Source organism: Phocoena sinus, chromosome 10 (genome assembly GCF_008692025.1).
Source record: "Phocoena sinus isolate mPhoSin1 chromosome 10, mPhoSin1.pri, whole genome shotgun sequence".
NCBI lineage: Eukaryota > Metazoa > Chordata > Mammalia > Artiodactyla > Phocoenidae > Phocoena > Phocoena sinus.
In genome coordinates, this window is record NC_045772.1 from 23,428,050 (window position 1) to 23,442,016 (window position 13,967).

A 13,967-nucleotide genomic window follows, 5' to 3' on the forward strand; every position below is an offset into this window, starting at 1 on the left:
GTGTGTCTTATAGGCTCTTGTTAAATGGTATCCTCTCCAGATTTTTGCTTGATACAGCTTGCTCTCTCCAGAAATGATTGAAGACTGAAACCCCCCCAAAGATCTCCCAAAAGGGCTCTTCAAGAGTAGGATTTCAAGCATATCAGGGAGATGTCAAGGAGCTGTTTGTGTAGAGAGCCCTTCCAAATGACCACCTGCTTTGATTACTGCAGTGTTGGTTCTGGGTCCTGGAGGTAATTGCACAGAGAGTACATTGACTCAGGGCTCTTTGGAATGATTTTTTAAAAATTGTGTGATGTGAGGTTAAATAGCACAGGACTCATTACCAACTTGGGTGGACAATGGCGAGGGGAGGTTATTCAGGGTATTAGGCTCATCTAAGTAGGAGATTGCAGTCTGAAAAATTGTTTAAAGAGAAACATAATTAGAATAATGGGACAACATAATGGGAAATCAACAGTATTAATGTAATTGCTAATTACTACATTAGAACATTTATCCAAATCTCTTCTCCTTAAAACTAAAAACATGAAATTAAGTCACCACAGTAGACAATTTGTGTAGAGGGACTCAGGGACTTTGGATTACTTTGGAAAATCTGCCTAGAACAATTTGTCATTGTACCAAACATCAAGCTGGACCGTCTCAGTTTCAAGAAGAGAATGTGCATGAGAGGACTCATGTTTTCACTCTATTCATCTTGGTCATTTTAGGTCTCATGGGTTCTGGGTATTAAGAGTTTTCTGTTTGAAATGGACTTTTTCCCTCCTGTGTTTGTTGGCTATCTGTATGTCATCTTTGGAGAAATGTCTGTTTAGGTCTTCTAAACAGACATTTTTGTTTGTGTTTTTGATTGGGTTGTTTGTTTTTTTGATACTGAGCTGCATGAGCTACTTATATATTTTGGAGATTAATCCTTTGCAGTTGCTTTGTTTGCAAATATTTTCTCCCATTCTGAGGGTTATCTTTTTGTCTTGTTTATGGGTTCATTTGCTGTGCAAAATCTTTTAAGCTTAAATAGGTCCCATTTGTTTATTTTTGTTTTTATTTTCATTACTCTAGGAGGTGGGTCAAAAAAGATCTTGTTGTGATTTATATCAAAGAGTGTCCTGCCTATGTTCTCCTCTAACAGTTTTATAGTGTCTGGCCTTACATTTAGGTCTTTAATCAATTTTGAGTTTATTTTTGTGTATGGTGTTAGGGAGTGTTCTAATTTTATTCTTTTACATGTAGCTGTCCAGTTTTCCTAGCACCACTTATTGAAGAGTCTGTCCCTTCTCCATTGTATATTTTTGCCTCCTTTGTCATAGAGTAGGTGACCATAGGTGTGTGGGTTTCTCTCTGGGCTTTCTATCCTGTTCCATTGATCTTATATTTCTGTTTTTGTGCCAGTACCATACTATCTTGATTGCTGTAACTTTGTAGTAGTCTGAAGTCAGGGAGCCTGATTCCTCCAGCTCCATTTTTCTTTCTCAAGATTGCTTTGGCTATTCGGGGTCTTTTTTGTTTCCATACAAATTGTAAAGTTTTTTGTTCTAGTTCTGTGAAAAGTGCCATTGGTAGTTTGATAGGGATTGCATTGAATCTGTAGATTACTTTGGGTAGTATAGTCATTTTCACAATATTGATTCTTCCCATCCAAGAACATGCTATATCTCTCCATCTGTTTGTATCATCTTTAATTTCTTTCATCAGTGTCTTATAGCTTTCTGCATACAGGTCTTTCGTCTCCTTAGGTAGGTTTATTCCTAGGTATTTTATTCTTTTTGTTGCAGTGGTAAATGGGATTTTTCCCTTAATTTCTGTTTCTGATCTTTTGTTGTTAGTGTACAGGAATGCAAGAGATTTCTGTGTATTAATTTTTTATTCTATGACTTTACTAAATTCCTTGATTAGCTCTAGTAGTTTTCTGGTGCCCTGTTTAGGATTTGCTATGTATGGTATCATGTCATGTGCAAACAGTGACAGTTTTACTTCTTTTCCAATTTAGATTCTTTGTATTTCTTTTTCTTCTCTAATTGCTGTGGCTAAACCTTCTAAAACTATGTTGAATAATAGTGATGAGAGTGGACAACCTTGTCTTGTTCCTGATCTTAGTGGAAATGCTTTCAGTTTTTCACCACTGAGGATAATGTTTGCTGTGAGTTTGTCATATATGGCCTTTATTATGTTGAGGTAGGTTCCCTCTGTGCCCACTTTCTGGAGGGTTCTTATCATAAACTGGTGTTGAATTTTGTAAAAAGCTTTTTCTGCATCTATTGAGATGATCATATGGTTTTTATTCTTCTGTTTGTTAATATGGTGTATCACATTGATTGATTTGCGTATATTGAAGAATCCTTGCATCCCTGGGACAAATCCCACTTGATCGTGGTGCGTGATCCTTTTGATGTGTTGTTTGATTTGGTTTGCTCATATTTTGTTGAAGATTTTTGCATCTATGTTCATTGGTGATATTGGCCTGTAATTTTCTGTTTTGGTGATGTCTTTGGTATCAGTGTGTTGGTGGCCTTGTAGAATGAATTTGGGTGTTCCACCCTCTACAGCTTTTTGGAAGAGCTTGAGAAGCATAGGTGTTAGCTCTTCTCTAAATATTTGATAGAATTCACCTATGAAGCCATCTGGTCCTGGACTTCTGTTTGTTGGAAGACTTATTTAATGAAGTTTCAATTTCGTTACTTGTGATTGGTCTGTTCATATTTTCTGTTTCTTCCTGGTTCAGTCTTGGAAGGTTGTACTTTTCTAAGAATTGTCCATTTCTTCCAGGTTGTCCATTTTATTGGCATATAGTTGCTTGTAGTAGTCTCCTATGAACCTTTGTATTTCTGTGGTGTCAGTTGTAACTTCTCCTTTTTCATTTCTAATTTTATTGATTTGAGACTTCTCCCTTTTTTTCTTGATGAGTCTGCCTAAAGGTTTATCAGTTTTGTTTATCTTCTCAAAGAACCAGCTTTTAGTTTTATTGATCTTTGCTATTGTTTTCTTCATTTATTTTTCATTTATTTCTGCTCTGATTTTTATGATTTCTTTCCTTCTACTAACTTTGGGTTTTGTTTGTTCTTCTTTCTCTGTTTGCTTTAGGTGTAAGGTTAGGTCATTTATTTGAGATTTTTCTTGTTTCTTGAGATAGGATTGTATTGCTATAAACTTCCGTCTTAGAACTGCTTTTGCTGCATCCCTTAGGTTTTGTGTCATCGTGTTTTTGTTGTCATTTGTTTCTAGGTATTTTTTGATTTCCTCTTTGATTTCTCCAGTGGTCTCTTGGTTATTTAGTAGCGTATTTTTTAACCTTCATGTGTTTGTATTTTTTACAGTTGTTTTTTTTTCCCGTAATTGATTTCTAATCTCATAGTGTTGTGGTTGGAAAAGATGCTTGATATGATTTCAATTTTCTTAAATTTACTGAGGCTTGATTTGTGACCTCTGCTTTCAATTCTTTTGGGTATATACCTAGGAGTGGAATTGCTGGGTCATATAGTAATTCATGTGTAGCTTCTTGAGGAACAGCCAAACTGTTTTCCTGGAGTTGTTCTTGACACCTGTGAACATGGTGACAGGTTGCAGAGATGGGGATGAGGTCTGACACTAGAACACAGAGTGAAAGGGAAGAAACTGGACCTCAGGAAAACAGCAGAAGCCCCAGTGAGTGGTCTGGCCATGTGCAGTGTTGGCATTTCTAACACATTCTCAAGTGTGGTTTGTGGACCTGTGTTGGCTTCACCTGGGCACTGATTAGACCTGAATCATCTCAGGGCCTGTCCCAGAAGCATCTGTTTGTACTTCTCTAACTTAAATGTTCATGGGCATATTTCCTGGTCATCTTGTTAATGTGCATATTCTGAGAGGAGTGGTCTGAGAATTTGTATTTCCAACATGCTCTCAGGTGATGCTGGGCCTGCTGGCCCCTGGACTATACCTTGAAGAATAGACGAGGATCAGTACTGTCTGTGTATTGGAATCACCTGGTGAACTTTTCAAACATCCCAATGCCTGGGCCCAACCACAGAGGTTCTGATGTTATTGGTTTGGGGTGGGCCTTGGCATTCAGTATTTCGATAATGTTACCCATGAGAGTCTACCATGCAGCCAGGGTTGAGAACTTCTATTCTGGGTTGGGACATTGTCCTGTCTCTTGCACATGTGTCCTCCTTCCCTCCTTCCTGCTTTCTTTCCAAACTCTCCTGCTTAAAACTGAGTCAGATGCCCAACAGATTGATATCTCTGACTCCTGTTTGTCATTCACATTGCCTCCAGATGAATCCTCCTTAAGCTAGTGCTGAACAGACTGCTCCCTTGCAAAAACTTTCAATGACTCTCATTGCCCTCCATGAATAAAAAAGACCATGTACCTATCCTGTAAGCCTCTCCTTGGGGTAGCTGCAAACCTATTTTTCCAGCCGTGTCTCCCTCTTTAGGAAGCCCTGTATCTCAGAAAAGCTAATTTCTGTCCTCTGAATATACCATGGATTTTCCTATCTTTGTGATTTTACTTGGGTTGACTGTCCATCTGGTTAATCTTTTCTGCATATCTGTCAGTCAAGGACCACCCCTATTTTTAGTTCCTCTGGGAAAGCCTTTCTTGATCTTTGCAACTGAAGTAATCCTTTTTCCTCCAGCACTTTGTTTCTTTCTTTCTTATAGCATTTTCCCCTTTGTATTTCTGGGGTTTGCCTTCTGCTCTCATTCTTCTTACTGGATTGCAAACTCTCTGGCGGCCTTAGCCTCTTCTTTCTTAGTTTTGATCCCCTGCTGGGCCTACTAAAGTGTCAGGCACATGGTGGGTGTCCACAAAGATTGGTTAAATTGTATCCAGTTGAGTAATTTGCCTCCATGCTATTAATTCAGTTTTGACCTTGCTGCAGTATACTGACATTTTAATTTCTCTGCCTGACATTTAGTAAATCTTTAGGGATTTTACTTAAATAAATGATTTCCTGAAAGCTCCAAATGTTCTTCATAAACATGTGTCTTCAAAAGTTTACAGTGTTTTAATTTTTCACTCTGTACTAGTTTGTTAGCATTATTGGCTTCCTGGTGTCCTGAGACAGTGTGGGATCTGGTAGAAAGTCAGAGGCCACGTTCATTCCACTTGCAAAGACTTATTATGTTCCTAAAAACTTTGGAGTGCGGTGGTGATGAGCCACGGTTCTACGAAAACCCATCCAGCTCTGACTCCTCCTCACTGTTCGGGTGGGAACCTCTTCAGTAGTTAAGTGGGTTAAGTAGTTAAGTGGATGACGTTTCCTGCAATTATCTCGTGTCCCCAGCAGTTGTGTGCAATCCTATAGGAACAATTGTAAGGAATCCCCTCTCATTTGGCACAATGAGATATGCACATTTTCTAATGGGCTAATTAGTGTAGTTATCATTTTTTAGCCAAAAATGTCAATGTGTAGGATTTAATTAGTCTGCCCTAGGATTATAAGATAACTTCTTAGTTTAGTCTGTCTGTCAGCACTTTCAGGATTTGGAAGGATGCTGGGAACTATCACCTACATATTTGCATAAACTTCTAAGACTTCTAGAAAAATTACTGTGACAAGCAGGTAAAGTCTCCAGAAATAAAATATTCTAAGTTAGATGGGTGGAAGAGTTGTGATCAAACGACTATTTAGTTAGTGGAAAGTGTAAAAAACAGGCCTTGACATCAATTATTCTTATTTCTACATTTCAGGACTGAGGTGGTTCAGACATTGTAGTCTCTGCTTTAGACTCCTTTGGTTTCTCGTAGCAGAACCTGATTCCACCTGGTTAAGCTACATGGGAATTTATTGCCAGGATATTGGGTAATGCACAGAATGAAGGAGACCCTGAATAACTCAGCCATGCAACGTAGGAGACCAGAGAAGCTTCTGGGACATAAGTAACAGGAACTAGTGCGCAGTCTCTTCAGGATTCTGCTGGTAAAACAAACGTGTTGCAAATAATTTTAGTTCTTTTGGTCTTCCGGGGAAAGAGAGTTGGATTGGCCTGTCTTGGGTCATGGAATGGGTCGAATAGCATCCACTCAAAATTCATGTCCATCCAGAACTTCAAAACATGGGACCTTATTTAGAATAAGGCTTTTTACAGATGTAACTAAGGTAAGGGTAGAAATGAGTCCATACTTGATAAGGGTGGGTCCTGCATCTGATGAGAATGTCCTAATGAGAGGCAGAAAAGAAGGAGGCCCAGAGACACGGAGAAGGAGGTGAGATAGGGGTGATGTGTCTACAAGCTGAGGAACACCAAGGATTGACAACATCCACTGTAGGTTGGAAGGGAGACAGGGGACAGTTTATCCCTCAGAGCCTCCAGAAATAACCAACCCTGATGGCAGCTTGATTTTGGACTGGGGTCCTCCTAAACTGTGAGAGAGTAAGTTTTTGTTGTTTTGAGCCAGGAAGTTTGTTTTAATTTGTTTTGGTACCCTTAGGAAACAAATACAGGTCATATGTCCATTCTTTGTCCAGGAGAAGTAGGTACCTTAACTGACAACCCCTCTGTAACTGTGCAGTGGGCTAAAGGGACTTCCCCAAAGCAAATCCAGTAGCGTCATCAAAAAAAAGAACATGGATGGGTGCAAAAACTACAGGTATGTCCATTACATATCATACAGTCCTATTTTCCCTGGAGGGCTGGGGGACGAGGATGGGAAATGCGCTGTCTGGTACCTGCCTCAAGTATAATGTGAAGCATATCCTCAGATTTTGCAAAGTTACAGCTAGTAATGCTACAAGTCTTTTGGAGGAGAATTGGTGGCATGGCGGGGGCTGGGGGTGAAAGATACAGAAAGGCAATGTATAGGACAAAGGCTTTGTTTATATGGTCAGGATATGATATATGATCAAATATGATAGATATGGGTCAGGAAGGAAAACTCTGAAATGAATGAAAATTTACTGCTGTATTAATTAAAAGCATCTCGGAATAATGATCCCACTTCATTCTTTGACTGGGACATTGTGACAAATGTGGGTTGATAATCAAAAGAATAAATTCTAGCCTATGTGCAGAGAAGTCACAATGGGCTAAGTGGAAATGGTCAATCTCGTATTCCATTCCCCTTAAGTTATTAGGTATCTGGTGGCCAGAGAGGTATCTTTGTGTTTATTTCCTTTGCAACTCTAAAAACAACAACAGCAGCAACAAGAGCTAGTATTTATTGAGGGCTTTCTATGAGCCAAGAACCATGCCAAATGTGTCACACATGCATCATTTTATTTAATCCTCAAACAACTCAATATTGTTGATATTGCTAGTGGCTCTGATTTTGCGGTGTGGAAACGAAGGTCTAGACAGGTTCAGTAACTTGCCTAGAGTCACATACTGGTAAGTGGTGATGCTAAGATTCAGACCCCAGAGTCTTGACCCCAGAGACTAAATTCTTAAGTAACTGTTTAACTGTTATGTGTACCCTCACTGTATCTACGTCATTTCATTAAAGAATTAACTACTTTTTTTGGTTGTTGCTATAATCTTTCCTTCAAAAGCCCAGAAGCCTTGCTCATGTGGCATGTCCCTTGAGAACTTTCAAATGTCAGTGGAATGAGCTAGAACTTTCTTTGTGCCATGAAGTGTACTATCTGCTAAGATAATCTCTTTCCTACTGGGAAATATGTATAATACGAACTCGTTTAGCTAGATTGAAAATCAATCATCAAGGCCACTGACGCTGCTAAAAAAAATAATCAAAAGCAGTTAGCATACAAATGAAAGTGATTCCCTATAACACTATGTGGGATAAATTTCCTGAACTACACCAATAAATCAAGGTTGTGGAAGCTCAGTTACAAAGGAAGATAGATTGAACAGTTTTCCTGTTACAAACAAGCTGTTTGTACTATGTATCTATCAGCTACTTATTCAGGTCTAATTTAGGAATGTGCAAGTAAACATGGCCAAATATATTTAAATATACTTGCACTCAAAGTTGCCAAGTAATGCTCTGCATTGACATAACTAAATTATTTCTGGAATCTTTGAAGTTCCTTTTGCGTAACTGTAATAAGAAATTCTTTGCTATAAGAAAAGTAGTTTGTAAATTCCCCCCCTCCTTTTTTCCCCCATTCTTTTTTGAGGTTAAATTTTTGTTGTTGTTTATTAATGGAGGGCTCTTTGAATTCACAGGACCCACTGTTGGAGCATACTCTCTCAGTTGTGTTGAGAGACTTCCCTGCTGGTATTTTAGAGATACAGCTGAAGCCAGACAGATCAAGCTGCTTCTCATTCTTATCCCAAAAAGCTGGCTGACTGCAGGGCCTCCGGACTCTGTCAGGTACTGCAGTAATTTGTATCAGGACTTTGGGGCTTTAAATCAACAGACAGGATGCTTTTATTGACTGGCCTTAGGCTCTTTCTTCTAATCCACTCCAAACCTCTCTCGTGTTGTTCCAAGAGATCTAACCGAATGTGCTTGCCACAGCCTGCATGGGATGTTTCCCTAGGTAAGAGCTAAGAGCATGTGTTCTGGAATCTGACTGCCTGGCTTCCAGTCTTGAATTTTTCATGCCCTGGCTTGTGAATGGGGAAGTGACTTAATTTTCTATGTACCTGAGCTACCTCATCTATAATATGCATATAATAAAGTATCTAGCTTGTATAATTGTTTTGAAGTTTAAATGGGGAAATCCAGATAGAGTCATTAACATGGATCCTGGCACATAAAGATCTTACCAAAAAAATGTTTATTAGCTAAACACAAGTCCTGGAGTTAGTGAACATTATTGATCTTACCTGGCCAGCATAATTCCCCTTCTTGCAAATTTATGTCTTGCTTTTCCATTGGGGAATCATACCTTGATTAAGCTTGGTCCATGTGGTTTGGGTGGTTGACTCGTCCTCTCTCTTATCCTCAAGTCCAGAAGTGGCCTTATGATACAGATTTGACAGATGAGCCTATTCCATTCCCTCATGGCCACAGTGACTGGGTCAAAGATGGGCTTGAGACCCAAGTGGACCAATGAAACTTTTCTTGGACTTTGGTAGAATGTTGGGAAACAGAAGCTGATGTTGCTAAGATGCAGGATGTAAGCCTGGAGGTGCCAGGGGCCACTATGGGGACTGGGCATGCCTGAGAAGGGAAAACAGAACAGACAGATGGAGTGAGAGAGACTGAGTCTTGGAAACTGGCATCCTTGACGCTAGACTTACCACTGGACTTCTAAAACACTGAGCCCAATAAATGTCATTTTGCTGAAGCCAGTTCGATTAGATTTCCAACACTTAAAACTAAGGTGACCATGTGTCCTCATTTTGGGACAGTCCTACTTTATACCTGTTCTCCCAGCATAGTTATTAATAGTGTTTTACTTCACTCTTGGAAGTGTCCTAATTGAGAGGATAAATTTAAAACTCAAAAGTCCAGACCAATACAGCCACACTGAAGAAATACCCCTTGAAGTCCCAATTCCCAACAGCTTCTTAAGTCATTCAGCACATACTGCGTTCTGACTGGAGAGAGTTCTGGTGAACACATTTGTCTCCATCTCTAATGAGGGTCTAGGGCTCCTTCTAGGTTGGCAACTGCCACTATGACTCCTTTATTCCAGCTCTGACATTTAGGCTATGGCTACTTAACAGTACCTAGGAGCCTTGCCCTGGTAGAACAAGGTGTACTTTTCTGGTTAAGCAGTTAGCCTCACTAGTCAATCTCTCTCTCACCCTCTGTGTCTCCCTCCCCGCTCCTCCTTGAGTACTCACATGCATCGCCCACCCCCCGACATGTACACATGCAACATTGGCCTAGATAAACACCACCAGCTCCCTTCGCTTATTCCATCACCATGTTTGCTCACTTTCCAGTTGTGTTAAAGGGCACAGATGTGTGTTGGGAGTTGGATGGGCAGACAAATAAGGTCACTAGGATCATTTTACAGGCCGTTGAAGACACATTGGATATTATTTGCCCTGTAGTAAGTTATGTTGTCTTCTTTGAATCTCTTGTTTTTCCCTGTTGATGAAGCAATACACTGAACTTGAGTCCAAGTTTCATCCTCACCAACTGTGTATATATATAACTTTATATATATATATAACTATATGTATAGTTTGTGTTTTTTTGGGAGGAGAGTGGGAGACAAAGGTTACTTATATGAACAAAAATTGTTGTCTAGGCAACATGAGTTAATACCCATTGTTAATATTTATTATTTACTCTTTGCCAGGCCTATGATTAAGTACTTTCTGTGTATCATATCACTTAATCCTCACAATAGCATGCCTAGTATGTATCATTAGCTTATACCTTTTTCAGATGAAGAAATTAAAGCAAAGAATTGGCAGAATCAGAATTCAAACCCAGGTCTGTGTGATCCTAGGTCTGTGCTTCTCCAGCTGATGTTATTCTGCTCATTTTTGTGTATGCGGACGAACACTCAACCTGAAGTCAGGAGCTCTGGTTTCCATTTCCCTCTCTGCCTTTAACCAGCTGGGTGACCTTCGGCAACTCCTGAGGTCCCATGGGCCCGATGATTTTGTGATTCTAGGTGTTTGGGTTTGGGGTCAGGAGTTCAGTTTTTCTTTAATGTTGTAAGGTCTAAATCTTCCCTTTGGTGGGGGATGCTTTTTATCAGTCACCAAGGCTTCCAGCTGCAAATCCAGAATAAAGGAGCAGGGGTGGTTGGTGACTGTGATGAAGGAGAAGAATTTCCTGCTGCCAGATATTTAGAAAATGGTGAAATTTGCATTGAAAGTATATTATTATTAGTAGAAAATAATGATTAATGCCATTTCATGTTCTTTTCACAAGTCATATTAGGTAATGAACAATGATAACACTATGCATGATCGCTGATCCTTGTGACATTCAAAACAGATTCAAAATTCCCATTCCGCATACAGGACTCAGTTAGGCCACAATGTTAAATTCAAACTTAGGGGTCAGATTTAAAATTTAAATGCATATCTTCTTTGCATATCTTTTTTTTTTTTTTTTTTTTTTTTGCGGTACACGGGCCTCTCACTGTTGTGGCCTCTCCCGTTGCGGAGCACAGGCTCTGGACGCGCAGGCTCAGCGACCATGGCTCACGGGCCCAGCCGCTCCGTGACATGTGGGATCTTCCCGGACCGGGGCATGAACCCGTGTCCCCTGCATCGGCAGGCGGACTCTCAACCACTGCGCCACCAGGGGAGCCCTGCATATTTATTTTGACATAGCATTACAAATTACTCACTGTAATATGAATTAAAGATGGACTTTAGTACGATGGGGGAAACATTAAAAGAAATTCTGTTTAAATTTAAATCCCCTTTTTCCCTTTTCAGATTTTCTCCCCCATATTTATCCCTCAATGTATCTGCTGATTATCAAAAGTATTGCTGTTTAAACAGTAATTTGTTCATTTACATTTTATTGTCTTTAGCTGGTAGCAACTGCCAAGAAGTAGTGTTGATATCTTGAATCACAATTAGTTCATTGTGATGTTCCGAAATGAGAGAATTTTAAAAGTACTCTGTCCTATCTACATTTTAGTATTTACCTAATGTACGTAGTGTAGGGAGAACTGATGTCAAAAAAGAACAGAGTGGCAAATGTGCTTCTAAGTCTGTTACAATAGAGCCAGTGAAATGTGCAAAATGACAAATTAAATTTAATGTTCAGGTGCATTGCCAATTTGTTTGGGGGGTAAAAAGCACCATCCTTTGCTAACCCGATAAGAATTAATCAGATTTTAATTACATGATGTGCAACCTGGACTGTTTAGCACATTTATGCCGAGTAATCCCTGGGGCATCTCAAACCAAATAAAACTTCTGTCTTCTAAACCATGGGTTTGGTTTTGTGTTAATCATTTTTGGACCTTCTAATTTGTTTTTTTGTTTTGACAATCTCATTTCTTCTATGACACTAATAATTTCCTTTGGGTTTTTCTTTCTTACGGAAGGGAACAATTTGCTATTTTGTGTAAAGTGAAGGCAATGCCAGTCTCTGTGTCAGGGCCTGAAATTGTTTTCCCTGTATTTGCAAATATCCTCCCTGTTTTCATCTACCAGGGAAGCTCCCTGAGGTTAGGGGCGCAGTTTGTCACTACAGAGATGGAGCCTGACATTTTGGCCTCATTAACATGGTGTTATAACAAAGCGAGGGAACCTCAAACTTAATTTAGCAAAACAACCAAGCCCATAAAAAAGGGCAGGAAAAGAAAATCAGAGGTGCTTCCAGTAAACTGTTATTATTGAACCTAAACATTTTTCTTAAAATTGCCATAAGCTTCCTAGCTCTGTGCTGGTACTTAGGAAGTTCCACTCACGGATGCTAGCAAAAAGTTTCCACACGAGACTCAGCAGATAGAAATTCCCAGTTGCATTCATTTTTGAGCTTCTTCAGTTCCTGGAGGTCCTTGTTTAGCTTTTGATAAAATCAATCCTGAACTAATCAATGAGAAATTGCTGGGACTATGAATCCTGCAAAATCAATAAATTTGTATAATAATTACACAAGCATATTAGAGAAGCATAATAATACATAAGCAAGCAAACCCCAGGAAACATGCTCTTGAAATCTTTAAAACTCAGCCAGATGTGATGAAGTTTTACATACTTTGCTCTAGTTTAGGATAATCCTGGCACTTAAGACAAAGAATATTTTAAGACTCTCCTCTAATTTATGCAAGTTAAAAAAGTAACATATGTAACTCCTTTAAAAGCCCAAGTTATTAGTGAGTAGAAAAGTTTAAATTTTGAAAGAAAGGAGACCGGTTCATCCTGGATGCAGGGTCCTATCATCTGTCTGAAATGCCAAGTCCGTTCTCTTCCCCAACACCGTTCATATAGGCAGATCCAGTAACTGCTCACGGCTGCATTCTCATGATCTGCCCCAAGATGATGACTCCTTCTACCAGCCCAGGTCACTAATCTTGTTGTTCCTCTCAACCCAAAATTGTGGTGTCATGAAGAGAAAGCTGAATTGGAAATACACTTGAGTTCTAGTTACGACTATACCAGAAGCCCTTTAAATCTCTCAGCCTCAGTTTCCTTATCTCTAAAATGATTACAATAATGCTGAGTATATAAGGCGAAGTGTTGGAAAAAGCGCTGTCTAAATTGTTTACATTCTGTAGTTCCTGGATAACTTCCTGATCTGGAATAACTTCATCTCTGAGTAGAGGAGTCACAGTATGTGACTGTGATGGTTAGTTTTTTGTTTTTAAACATCTTTATTGGAGTATAATTGCCTTACAATGGTGTGTTAGTTTCTGCTGCATAACAAAGTGAATCAGCTATACATATACATATATCCCCATATCTCCTCCTTCTTGCATCTGCCTCCCACCCTCCCTATCCCACCCCTCTAGGTGATGACAAAGCACCGAGCTGATCTCTCTGTGCTATGTGGCTATTTCCCACTAGCTATTTTACATTTGGTAGTGTATATATGTCCATGCCACTCTCTCACTTCGTTCCAGCTTACCCTTCCCCCTCCCCGTGTCCTCAAGTCCATTCTCTACGTCTGTCTTTATTCTTGTCCTGCCCCTAGGTTCTTCAGAAACCTTTTTTTTTTTTTTTTAAGATTCCATATATATGTGTTAGCATACGATATTTGTTTTTCTCTTTCTGACTTACTTCACTCTGTATGACAGTCTCTAGGTCCATCCACCTCACTACAAATAACTCAGTTTCATTTCTTTTTATGGCTGAGTAGTATTCCATTATATACATGTGCCACATCTTCTTTATGCATTCAGCTGTTGATGGACACTTAGGTTTCTTCCAAGTCCTGCCTATTGTAAATAGAGCTGCAGTGAACATTGTGGTACATGACTCTTTTTGAATTATGCTTTTCTCAGGGTATATACCCAGTAGTAGGATTGCTGGGTCGTATGGAAGTTCTATTATTAGTTTTTTAAGGAACCTCCATACTGTTCTCCATAGTGGCTGTATCGATTTACATTCCCACCAAGAGTGCAAGAGGGTTCCCTTTTCTCCACACCCTCTCCAGCATTTATTGATTGTAGATATTTTGACGATGGCAATTCGGACCGGTGTGA